The sequence below is a fragment of the Pimephales promelas genome, chromosome 1 (assembly GCF_988280905.1).
Source record: "Pimephales promelas chromosome 1, fPimPro1.hap1.1, whole genome shotgun sequence".
Classification (NCBI taxonomy): domain Eukaryota; kingdom Metazoa; phylum Chordata; class Actinopteri; order Cypriniformes; family Leuciscidae; genus Pimephales; species Pimephales promelas.
In genome coordinates this window covers 42,504,880-42,518,345 of record NC_142769.1, presented here as the reverse complement: position 1 = coordinate 42,518,345, position 13,466 = coordinate 42,504,880, and the positions used below count along the sequence as shown (strand labels likewise).

Here is a 13,466-nt window from a genome sequence, read left to right as displayed (position 1 = left end):
TTAGCCACAGATGGAGGGCTTTCCCCTACAGACACGGGGCTTAAACTAATAGATAATGCACATGTTCCCTTTGGGCTTCTCCCCGGCTAGCCGAAAGCGTATAAAGCGGCTTTGCTCAGAGAGCCCTGTAAAGCATATCTAATGGTTTTTTGTGTTGCGCTACCTGCTTGAGACTTTGAGTTTAGCCAGCTGGAGTTTTTTTGGCTCATTACAGCCCGCTAGTGCCAGTGTTTCCACTTACAGCCAGTCCAGTTCTCTCTAAAATAAGTTCTCATTTGAAAAGATGTGACACTGTGCAGGCAGAAGGTGGATTTTTAATGGATGGGTTTTGGAGTGTGTTGATTAATTTGGGTCAAGGAGCGTGCGACGGTCGGGGAGATTTGACCGTCTGGGTTTGAGAAGGTGAGAAGGTGGTTTTATCTTTGTGGTGTTTGACAGAGTTTTTTCTTTTTTTGTAAGAGTGGCCCCCGTCTGTGGCACGCCGATGTGCTGGAATGGAGATTTTAATTGAGAGAGTCAGGCTCAGCATGGCTTAAAAGAACTCAGAACTTAAAAACTAACTATCACTGAAGTGAACAATAATGAACAAAGCAGGAGGGTGTTGCATTTTAGCCATAAAGTGTGAGGGGCCCTGGTCTATACTGAATATGTCTGTGTAGTGATACACAAAATAGCTGGTAAACAGGTGTTTTGCATCATAGATGTTTTTATATTGTGTGTTTTAGCACGGTTGGAATAAAGCATTGTCCGTCCATCCGTCCGTCCATCCATCCATCCGAAACCTTCAAACATCTTCTGTCTGTCTATAAATCTAATATTCAGAAGCCATATAGACTAATTTAGGCATCCATCCATCCATCCATCCGAAACCTTCAAACATCTTCTGTCTGTCTATCAATCTAATATTCAGAAGTATATAGACTAATTTAGGCATCCATCCATCCATCCATCCATCCATCCGAAACCTTCAAACATCTTCTGTCTGTCTATCAATCTAATATTCAGAAGTATATAGACTAATTTAGGCATCCATCCGAAACCTTCAAACGTCTTCTGTCTGTCTATCAATCTAAAATTCAGAAGCCATATAGACTAATTTAGGCATCCATCCATTCATCCATCCATCCATCCATCCGAAACCTTCAAACGTCTTCTGTCTGTCTATCAATCTAATATTCAGAAGCCATATAGACTAATTTAGGCATCCATCCATCCGAAACCTTCAAAGATCTTCTGACTGTCTATCAATCTAATATTCAGAAGCCATATAGACTAATTTAGGCATCCATCCATCCATTCATCCATCCATCCATCCGAAACCTTCAAACATCTTCTGTCTGTCTATCAATCTAATATTCAGAAGTATATAGACTAATTTAGGCATCCATCCGAAACCTTCAAACGTCTTCTGTCTGTCTATCAATCTAATATTCATAAGCCATATAGACTAATTTAAGCATCTATCTATCTATCTATCTATCTATCTATCTATCTATCTATCTATCTATCTATCCATCCATCCATCCATCCGTCCGTCCGTCCGTCCGTCCGTCCGTCCGTCCGTCCGTCCGTCCGTCTGTCTGTCTTCGCATAGCTGCTCCTAATTGTCTCTAATTAACGCCTGAATTCTTTCCAACTGCCAAAATACATTTCATCACCCCACCGCCTGCTAATGCTCATAACGCCTTTTTATGCAATGACACCCTTGATCTATTTTTAATGTGGATTAAAATTTCAATAAATTCGCTTCTCTGAATGCCTCCTTTGACGTTCAGGTCCGTGCGCCAAAGAGGATGTTGGCATTGCCAAGGTTGGGATGCTAATCAAGACTCTCTTAGTTATATGGGACATCCAGTGTTTTACCCTGAGCACTTTCAGTCGAGGCTTGTGTAAAGTCCCATTTGCTTAATCCTCAAGAACGCCTGACAAGATGTGGCTCAGTTCTGAGTTAATGCTTGACATTTGAAATTAGATAGCGATGCAAGCTTTCTAGTTCAGTGTTGGTGGACCGATATTAGCTGCAGATGTTTTGTTATCAAAGGATTTAGTGCTGTGGAAAACAAGGGCGTTGTGACAAGAACACGTTTGGGGTCAGTGTAGGTCGTTGTTTTTTTTTTTGTTGAAAGAGTTTGATACTTTTATTCAGCAGGGATGCATTAAATTGATCAAAAATTACAATAAAGACATTTAGAATGTAGCAAAAAGATTTCTGTTCCAAGTAAATGCTGTTCTTTTGAACTTTCTATTCATCAAAAAAAATCCTGATTAATAGGTTCCTCAAAAACATTAAGCATAACAGCTGTTTTCAACATTGATAATAATAAGAAATGTTTTTTGAGCAGCAAATTATCATATTAGAATGAATTCTAAAGGATTATGTGACTGAAGACCAAAGTAAATATATAAAAATGTAAATATTATAACTTTTTTCTTTAATTTTAAACCATATAAATGCAGCCTGGGTAAGCACAACATCTTTAAAAAACATTAATGTATTTTCTTTGAATTTGACTGACCCCAAACTTTTGATCACTAATGTGTGTACTTCACCCAAAAAGGTTTTTGCTTTATTATTTGCTCTCTCTTGTATTGTTCCAAACACATATTCTTCTGTAAAACTCAAAAGGAGACATTTTGTTGAGTCTTCAGCTCTCACAGTAACTATAGTGACCACATTTATCAAGATCCAAAAAGGACCATTAAAGATTCTAGACGTGCGTTTATATTTCAAATCTTTTGAATATGAGCTTACTGTGAGAATAAGAGTTAGGTCTTATTCGCTGATCATTTTGTCCTTTGGCAAACTTTTAAAATCTCAGATTCAGATTCAAAAATCAGGTTTGATCTATTTTGTCTTTTATGACTGAGGGAAAAAATGTGTCCTCAAATACACTCTCAAAGTTCAACATGACGACAAAACCTCCTGTCTGAAATGAAATGACGTTTCATCCATTGTTGCCAAATCATTTTCATGGTCACACCGCATAAAATCATCCTCAGACCTTGATGTGTCAAGTTGTTGATAAGACTATAATCAAGACGGAATAGAAATGAAACATGTTGGTGTTGGTAGAGGAAATATGCCAGGCATGTCTCGTTTTGGGTTGGAATGGAGCGGTAAAATATTTCTATCCATTTCTGAAGTCAAACGTTTTCTTTGCCATATATAATACGAAATATTTCAACCTCAACTGCCCCCAGCACAACAATAATAGCAGCTAATGTTACTAGAACCCAGATTTATCTTTTTATTGTTCCGTTCACCATATCTAAACTACTTTACTAATAGTTGTTCAGAGCCATTTCATCCAAATGAGTCATATCATGAGTCATTTGATTTTTTTTTCTTTACTTTTTGGTGTTGTTATGGTCATTCTGGAGCTTGATATGGTAACTACAAACTCTTGATATATGGAAAAATAGCTGGGTGAAGTGTGTTCCATAATTGGAAATATTGCAGCATATGGGTTTGAAATAACATGAGGGTACGTAAATGATGACATTCATTTTTGGGTGAACTATTCTTGTAGTGCGGCTGAATGCTGTTATTTCTCTGAGAAAAGCACAGAGTCACAGTATGCAGACCACATGATGTTAGTACTAACTTAGGAGACATAATTCTGTAACTTCATGTAGATTAGTCAACCGTGCAGGCCCTACATTACAGCTGCCATCAATGATATTTAGGGGAAGTGTGTGTATCCTATCAGCCTCTCTCTCCACCATTATTAATCAAATCTGGAAAACTTCTGGAATTTAACCTGGGCCAAAATGACTGGATGTTATAGTAGGTTGCACATTTTTGCTCGAGGAATGGGCCTTTTTGAGGTTCTGACTTATGGGTAGGGAGGGCAAGTTGGATTGTGTGTGCTTTTCTTTGAAAAATATTATCAATCAATCAATCAATCAATCAACATTTATTTATATAGCCCTTTACATCCCCTTTTCAAGGTGAACCAAAGTGCTTTCCAAAATAACAATTAAAAAAGAACAACAACAATACAATGCAAAATGGCACAGAATGAGTCAACAAAGTTATGATATAAAAGCCAGTCTAAATAAATAAGTCTTAAGCTTAGCTTTAAAAGGGCCTAATTCCGTGATAGTTCGTAAATCAGCAGGTAGCTTGTTCCAAAGTCTTGGCCCAGCTACAGAAAAAGCCCGGTCACCCCATCGACTGTACCTTGTCCTTGGGACAACCAACAGAAGTTGATTTGTTGAACTGAGAGTCCTGTTTGATTCCCGTAAGGTTAGCATCTCAGTCACGTACGGTGGAGCAAGCCCATTGAGAGCTTTAAAAACAAACAGTAAAATCTTAAAATCAACTCTAAAAGAAACCGGAAGCCAGTGAAGCGAAGAAAGAATTGGGGTTATTATGTCGCAATGCATTAAAGTTGGCATGAAACGGATTGTTCTTCCCGATTATATCTAAGTGAAATGGCTTCTTGAACAAGAAAAATGTAGGACAGGGACTTGATTTTGTCATGGGGAATTGGTTGGAATGGATGTTTGGACCATTATGGTTTTCTATTGGTCGATCTTATGTGAGTACAGGTTGTCTCACCCTCGTGTTAGAGAAGAGATGAGATGTCATTGCAAGAGAGAGGGCAAGTTAATTTGATTAAAGATTACTAGGGTACACAAAGTAAAAATAATAAGGATGTGCACGGATACATCAAATGCAATATTTTATAAAAAAAAAAAACAAGAACTATCAATTTTGATTACATTGTGATACATTGGGATAAAAATGTATTTTATTTAGCCAACTTGGGTGTTAGCACACACATGATGCCTTAACATACTGTGTAAGTAGAGTTTTGGAACGTAGATATTAACAGTTACATTTTTACAGTCAAATTGATTTAGCTCATGTGGGGGTTTTCATCTGAAATATTTAGCTGTTTTTGTCATTAAGGCTTCAACTTGTGTGTGTGTTTGGCCGTTCCTGCTATGTGGGGGGGCTGTTGCTGTTCTCAGATCAGCTTGTTTCAACTACTTAAGGGACCTGGTCAGGCTGCACACCTGTTGTGTCCATTCTCAGCATTCAAGTGCACTCAAGGTCATATTTTTAACACAGTGACCACGTATGAACACATATGCGAACTGCGTTATGTTTGTGTGTGTGTGCGTCTCCTGTCCCCCCCCCCCCCCCCGGACAACAGGTGTGGCCCCTGGAACAGAACAACCATCTGGATCTCGTTTGCCTGTCTTCTGAGAGCACGCCGATTTAGCAATCGCCTCATTTTGCGGCCCTTTTTCACGTTCTCTGACATGGTCGCGGGTTAACATTAATATATTACGGCAGCGCCCCCTTCACCATCACTGCGGCTTTGGTATTACGTTGAATTTGGGCAGCGGTTGCGTTTACTTTGCAGGACGTCAGCGCTGACCGTAGGGAAAAGATTGAGCCGCTAAGAATTTATTGCTCTGTGAGGAATTTCACTGGAACAAGAGAGTTTGAGAAGCAGGAACAGATAACAAAAGGATAGATGATGCCAGGGCCGTCTCTTGGGTTGTGAAGCAGAGGTTCAACAAGGTTTAACTCAAACAGAGGCTTCTTTAAGACATTCTTAACATGCTGGAGAGATCAGATATTGTCCTCCCTTTGTGCTTTATGTGTCTCAGTTAGGACTTTGCATGAAACACTGGTCTAAATTAAGTTGTTGCAAACAAATCGAACAAAGGGACCCTAGAATGCAGGAAGAAATATTCAACTCAGCAAAAGCAATTACCTGCTAAATCAAATTAGGTCAGAGAACGTCTCGTTCCTGCCCCACTGCATCATTCACTGACTTTTTATGTTTGGGGAGGACAATCAGGAGGACACATTTTCTGTGGAGAAGTGGTGACTTCAGGGAACTACATCTTCCTAAAAATGTAATGAGAAAATGATTTTCAGTGTAATTGACTTGACTTGACTTGACTTGACAGACTTTATTGTCATTCATAATACAACAAGGGTATACAGAACGAAATTTCGCTTGCATAGGCCACAGTTTTTTGCAGTTTCAATGCAATTTTCATCCCAAAAAATTGGTAAAAACAAATTATAATAAATATATACCTAGCAAAGTGGAATAAATTATTTAAATATCTAAATATCTAGCTCAATACCTGACAGCAGTCAAAGTGTAAGACCAACAGTACTAAATGTTCAAAAAACTATTGGTGCATATCACTTTAGTTTTAGGTGTGTAGTTAGTTTGTACACACTTTCCCTGATTTTGAAAATAATCAAATGCTAATGACATAACCTACAACATTTACGTGAGAATTTACAGTTAAATTAAAGATTTACAAGGTGAAGTTTTGGAAGACTCAGTTCAGAGCCACAATTAACTGAGTGCATTGCTATAACTAACACATCCTTGTGGAGCGCCAGTTTTGATCATGTGCGGTGGTTGGATGTGAATTTTCGCAGCCTCACAAGCTACTGCCTGTCTTTCAGGAAGTTGGTCCACTAACTGATGTAGATGGGCTGGGCACAGAGAGGGGGCCAAACTGAAGTCCACAAACAGGATCCTATCATCCCAGGAAACACAGAACGTTCCCCTAACGTTCCCGAATGGTCCCATGAGGTTATTTTTTTGGGAACCAAACAAGAACGTTATAGGAACGTTTCATGTAGGTTATTTTTAGGTTTCATTTTTATAACGTAAGGAGAATGTTCCGGGAACCTTCCCTTAACCTTAAAGGATTAGTTCACTTTTGAAAAAACTTTTGCTGATAATTTACTCACCCCCATGTCATCCAAGATGTCCATGTCTTTCTTTCCTCAGTCGAAAAGAAATTTAGGTTTTTGATGAAAACATTCCAGGATTTTTCTCCATATAATGGACTTCAATGGGAACCGGATGGTTCAAGGTCCAAAAGATAGTGTTAATAACAGTTTCAGATGCAGCTTCAAATGTCTTTAAACGACACCAGACGATGAATAAGGGTCTTATCATGCGAAACGATCGGTTATTTCAATGCTTATTCCAAAAATGTAACTTTTCTAAGGACAAATGCTAGCCTTTCTCCATTCTGTGAGGCGCGTTTGCAACGTCACGTAGTACGTAATTACGTTCAAAAGGTCACGGGCGACGTAGCCAGAAGTACAGAGTCAGAGTGTTTACAAGTTGAACGCATAGGTTGAACGTGAAAACTAACTCAAACGCCGTTTACAAAAAAGGAATTAAAAGGTAAAACAACGATGTCGGACGATTTTGATTCTGTACTTCCGGCTACGTCGCCCGTGACCTTTTGAACATAATTATGTATTACGTGACGTTACAAACGCGCCTCACAGAATAGAGCTAGGCTAGCATTTGTCCTTAGAAAAGTTAAATTTTTGGAATAAGTTTTGAAATAACCGATCGTTTCACATGATAAGACCCTTATTCATCGTCTGATATCGTTTAAAGACATTTGAAGCTGCATCTGAAACAGTTATTAACTGTCTTTTGGACCTTGAACCATCCGGTTCCCATTGAAGTCCATTATATGGAGAAAAATCCTGGAATGTTTTCATCAAAAACCTAAATTTCTTTTCGACTGAGGAAAGAAAGACATGGACATCTTGGATGACATGGGGGTGAGTAAATTATCAGCAAAAGTTTTTCAAAAGTGAACTAATCCTTTAAGGGAAAGTTCTTGGAACGTTCTGGGAACCAAAAACTAACGTTCCCGGAACGTTCCCCGAACCTAAATTGGTTTGCTGGGATAAGCCCAGATGGTGCAGGACGTAATGCAGTCCAATGTTGACTGCGTCATCCACAGACTTGTTTGCTCAATAAGAAACCTAAAGGGGGTTTAGCAAGGTTCCAATGATATCCTTCAGGTGGGCCAACACCAGTCTCTCGAATGAACACAGACAATAAAGGAACAGCTCTGTAGTCATTCAGTCCTGTGATCTTGGGTTTCTTTGAATGAGGATTATGGTGGAGCATTTAAAGCAGGAAGGGACTTCACACAGCTCTAAAGATTCATTAAAGATCTGAGTAAAGATGAGTGACAGTTGGTCTGCACAGACTCTCAGACAGGTGGGCAAGACATTGTCTGGGCCTGATGATTGCCTGATCTTCTTTTTCTGGAAGAACAGACATGCATCCTCTACACAGATTCAGTGCAGGTTGAGGAGTAGGAGTGGGGGGTAAGCAGGAGGTGTTGAAGGTTGTGTGGAGTGAAGGTCAGAGTGAGTATGGGGTGCAAGACAACCTTTTTCAAAACAACAATAGAACTCATTCAGGACGCTTTTCACAAAAGCACTGTTAGCCAACTACGTTTGCAAGTTCCGTCATATCAGCATACTGTAGTTCAACAAGCCAGTTTTTCCCAAAACCATCGTTCCAACGGACATTCGCAAACAGCATCGCAGAGATGTGTGGTTGGAATGACAACTCTCGACCTGAGGTTAGAAGCAGATAGTTTGCATGACATGTGGACTTAAAACGTTCTAATCTTGAGCAAAATAAGCCAGCTCACATTCAGTACAACCAATGTCTTATTTAGAATTCATACAAATCATTTGTCTTTTAGCACCAAAAAGTCATGTAGTGTGAAATTGCCTTAAAGTCCCTGTAAAGGTAATTCAACAAAAAAAATTCTAAACACATTATAAATGTTACAAATGTATTGCTAAAACATATTACAAAGACTGTGAACTGTGAAGTTCTGAAATACGGAGTTAGACCGTTAAACAGTTTTTTCACCCTTGCTATTTTACGGATTTTTTGGGCGGGGCTAAAACAGGCTCGATGACACACTGGAGCCCAAGAGGTCGTGGACACGCCCCAACTTGATGACGCAGATCCATATGCATACTATATACTATCCAACTTGATGTTGGCTGATCCATAGACGGGCTGATCTCTCCACTAACAATAGAGCACATTTGCATTTGCCGCTCAATCGCGAGTTACTGTCAGTACTATTAGTTACTACAGTCTACAGTTTGTGGGCGTGGTTTCAGCGCAGCCAGCAGACACGCCCCCAGCGTTTGAGAACAGAGATAACTGCTGATTTTTTTCAAGATTTTGATAGCTTATTTTCAGAGGTGGAAAGAGTACTGAAAATTTGTACTCAAGTACAAGTACAAGTAGTTGCTAAAATAATACTCGATTACAAGCAAAAGTACTGGTGTTAAAAATGTACTTAAGTAAAAGTACAAAGTACCCCTCTCAAAAACTACTCAAGTACTAATTACTAATTACTTTTAGCCTGTGATATTTATTTACTTTTATGGAAACCAAGTTATAAAAACGGTCTAATATGATTATTATTATTAATGAATTATAATGCAAAATAAATAAACTTATTGGGTTATTTTATTTATAAACTTCTTTTTTTCTTTTCTTTTTTTTTTTTACAATAAAGATTTCCAAAAGTACCCTACTAATATTTCAAAAGTTTCAAAAGTTATCAGCATTTAGCACTGACACAAATGTGCCATCTAGACAGACTGACAATCAGTGCAGTTACACTGTTATGCCAGTGGGTCATGGCCGGCAAGATACTGTTTTTATGAAAGAGTCATTATTAAACTCTTCATTGTAAGCTTAAAATACGGATTCAATATTAATAAAACATTGTGTTGACAATGACATACAATATAACTTTTTAATCTAAGTTTACAATGCTAAATCTTTATTACGGTATATGTGCTTGTCACCTGAGTAATGCTGAAGCTCATGTTTCAAGTGATGTTTTTAGTCAAATTATCGTGAGGTCTACCCAACTTTAAAAACGAAAACAACTGAACTATCACATATCACTGCAGAAACAAAGTTTCTATAAAACGTCTCCTTTCCTTCCTCTGTATAAGAACAACTCCTCCATGTGGGGTCATGGGCTCTCGTCATCTGGTATTTCTTCGGAATTTTCAATGAATTCAGTGTCTCGAATGTCCATGTCCATTACGGCAAAGTTCTTTGATAACACTAAAATACAAACTGAAGGACGTGTGAGGACGAATATAGCTCTCCAGGAACCGGGCTTTTTTCCCGCTCCAAATACAAGGGTTTTTATTGGCCCGCCCACGATCAGTTATTTCCATTGGATACCCAAATGCTGGTCAAAGATTTGAATAATTGTTGAATTCAAATTGTACAAGTACTTTGTAATTAATGGCATTTTTAAAGTAGTGAAGTACATTACTTAACTTAATTTGTACTCAAGTACAAGAAAAATTACAGACTAAAAAATGTACTCATAAAAGTACAAGTACACGAAAAAACTACTTAATTACAGTAATCTGAGTAGTTGTAATTCGTTACTTCCACCTCTGCTTATTTTATGTACTTGCCGGCTTTTTTATCATTCAAATTTGGCTGGGTGGCTAATATCACATTTTTCTGTGGTATGACAGACTCAGAACACATACTTAATTTTGACTTTACAGGGGCTTTAAAGGAGCATTTCACCCATTTCAACATTAATCTTTATTGAAAGTGGATCATATATGTAGTCGAAATGTAAAAGAATTTTTGAATTTGGTGCCCTCTTGACCGAGAAAAGACATTTGTATGAAAGGCTACAACACCCACAATGCACCACATTGAACAGCTCCGCAAGCCACACCCACTAATCCGGAACTGCGCACACATCAGAGGAATCATTTTTTCATCAACAAGGCTAACGTTAGCTGTCACCAGAGTTTGAAATTCATTTCACGGAAAATTTCTAGTTAGTTAGCTGTGGCGAGCACGAGCAGGACGAGGGACGTGTTCATTCAATACCTAAATTTAATACATAAAAAGCTTGTTCTGTCCTTATCATCCCGTCATGCTCGCAGATCCCCCCCAAAAGGCTTCAAAAAGGAACGAGTTCTAATTGAGGTGAGCGGCATTGAGTAACCATAGCTACAGGAGCCGTGTTATCCCAGCCGAACTACGGCCCACTTGCTCATTCGGGGTCTCAACAACCAGTCGCTAACTTTTATTACAGGGGAGCTCAGATGGATTAGGCCTGAATTGCAACAAAGAAAGGCTGTGCATAGATTTTACGCCACGTTACCCCTTCCTGGGAACGGCCCGTCACTGGCTTTGTTTGAGAGTGGATGGTTTTGGAGAGCTGTGTATACACCTGCTTTGTGTCTTGCTACTACACACACACAGACACACAGACAAACACAAGCACAGGTTCATCCTTTATTCAACCCACTGTAAGCAAAATGAAACAAGACAATGCATGCTCCTAAACTGTACAAAATGAGGTCTGTAAACCATTTTACTTCTAAAGTGTGAATGAGAAGGCTTTATTTTATTCGAAATATTAATATCACTTAATATTTGAGAGTTTTCTGTTTTGTTTTGTCATTTATTTAATACATTTAGTACATTTCCATTTATTTATTTTTTATTTAATTCATGCTGTTGCATGTTTGTTTTATTTGGTGATTTTAATTTTTTAATATTTTATTAATAATATTATATATTATATTTAATATATTTGTTTAATTTTTTTTTCTCTTATCAGAGTCTGCAGTCAGTTTTCCTCTTTAAATACCGTAATATCTGTCAGGACCACTATCGGTATCAGCACCCTTTGTATCAGTCTGAAAAGTTGTGCCTTTTGGTGAAGAATTACACAAACATTTTCTTTCTTTGGAATAGCATGCAATAATGAGTCATGTACATTAAATAACATGCATTTAGAAAATAAATAGGGTCAATTATGATTTCATGTTGACTATTAAAGCCAGAGGTCATCTGTTGATTTGATTTTGGCTGATGTTTTCTGTTTTTACTGAGGTCATTTTGTTTGTTCTGGATCGGATGAGCCAGTGTGTCGCGCTGATCAAAGGCTGTAAATAGCTTAGGACGGGAGTATATGTGTATATGGTCATTCTGAATATAGTGTTTGATATTCAATCCAAATCCAAATTAAAGTAAACATTGAAATGCTTATACAGCACACCATTTCTTTTGATCATTATTTTCTCTTTCCTTTCAACTTTGGATAATAGCACTTCGGAGTTTAATATAGGAGAGATAACTGCAGGATACAAGATTGTTCAAGATTGCATGCTACTAATAATATATTTCTACACTACAGTATGCATGTATATTGTGCACAGGGGATTTGTTTTACGTCACATCACTTTACTTCACTTCACTTCACTACCAGAGCACACTGCTAAGAATAAAATACCCCACAATGCAATGCACTCGAATTGACCTTCCATTTCCATCACTAAGATGAATGAACTGGACATGATATCAGCTGTGATCTCTTTTATGACTCATTGTTTGAACAGTCTGCCAAAAGTTTAGTCAGTTTTTATATAAAAATAAATAAATTATTAAGTAGATGCCACACAAACTGAGGTAAAGTTGAATTGAAGTTAGTAAGATTTTTGGGTGTAAATTATTCTTGAAATACATATGCTGTTCCCACATGAGTGGGTTAGTTCGAATTTTTTGATGCATCGAAAATACTTTTTGGTCCAAACATAGCAAAAACAACGACTTTATTCAGCATTGTATTCTCTTCCGGTTCTGTTGTCATTGCTCGATTCCAATGACGCTGCTGACGTGTTATCTTGTGCGCCCGAGCTTCGTTTACAGTCTGATGGAGACGAGTGCTGTATTCAAGCTTTTCTACATTGTTTGTATTTTGGTATTGCAATATCTTTAAAAAAATGGTTCGTAAGCATGTCGTGGATGTCCCAATCGTCCTAATCGGGCGCACAAGATAACACGTCAGCAGCGTCATTGGAATCGTGAACGAGCAATGACAACAGAACCGGAAGAGAATACAATGCTGAATAAAGTCGTTGTTTTTGCTATGTTTGGACCAAAAAGTATTTTTGATGCTTCAATAAATTCGAACTAACCCACTCATGTCACATGGACTACTTTGATGATGTCTGTATTGCCTTTATGGACAAGGACAGTATAAGGTACATACATTTTCAATGGAGGAACAGAAAATCTAAAATATCTTAAACTGTGTTCCAAAGATGAATGGAGGTCTTACAGGCTTGGAACGACATGAGGGTGACTCATTAATGACATAATTTTCATTTTTGGGTGAACTAACCCTTTAACTGGGTGAATGTGACAACTGTATGTGATATTGTTGAGTTGAGAAGCAGCTCATAGATGCTGATTAGAAAGTTCAATTGGGCTTGTGCTTCCTGTGTTGAGATTTGGGCTATGAGCCCAGATGTTCTGTGAGGGTTCTCCTCCGTTCCTCCTCCTCCTCCTCTCGCTCTCGCTACCTCTGTTTCTCAGGCGCTCTCATCCTGTGTGTGTAGTTGTATTTTTGGACTCCTTCATGATATCGTAAATCTGATAACCATGTAGTAGTGTTGTTACCTGGGAAACCCACCCTTAGGATGTGTGCTGTCGGGTGGGTGGAATAGTGTGTTATTTGGCACATCAGAGCACATTCCATGAGATCTCCAAACACTGCTACTAATGCATACAGACACACACACACACCAGCGTCACACCATTAGATAAACCTTCACCGCTCAG

General features: G+C 38.3%; 1 protein-coding gene across 2 annotated transcripts in view; it reads left to right on the top strand.

Annotated features, from left to right (window-relative positions):
- Positions 1–13,466, top strand: part of adamtsl3 (ADAMTS like 3) — a 165,272-nt gene that overhangs the window by 32,185 nt on the left and 119,621 nt on the right. The window lies entirely within an intron of this gene.